The sequence below is a fragment of the Chiloscyllium plagiosum genome, chromosome 26 (genome assembly GCF_004010195.1).
Source record: "Chiloscyllium plagiosum isolate BGI_BamShark_2017 chromosome 26, ASM401019v2, whole genome shotgun sequence".
Lineage (NCBI taxonomy): Eukaryota > Metazoa > Chordata > Chondrichthyes > Orectolobiformes > Hemiscylliidae > Chiloscyllium > Chiloscyllium plagiosum.
In genome coordinates, this window is record NC_057735.1 from 44,879,570 (window position 1) to 44,879,826 (window position 257).

Sequence of the window (257 nt, forward strand, 5' to 3'; positions counted from 1 at the left end):
CCCTCCTCAACACTTCCCTTTGATGGCGCTGTTCATGGAGACAGAAGATTACAATTTGGGATCCCACACAGCGCAGCAGAAGGAAGACAGTCTCCTCTTCTAAAACTGTTCCCAGTTAAAGAGGAGACCCAGACCCTAGAGTTGAGGAGGAGTCCCAAAATTCAATAAGAGGTTCAGTCATAAAGAGGAGGGCCATAGCCCAGAGCGAGGGACGGGGGTGGAGACAGAGCTCAGTGAGGTGGGGGGTGGGAGAGACA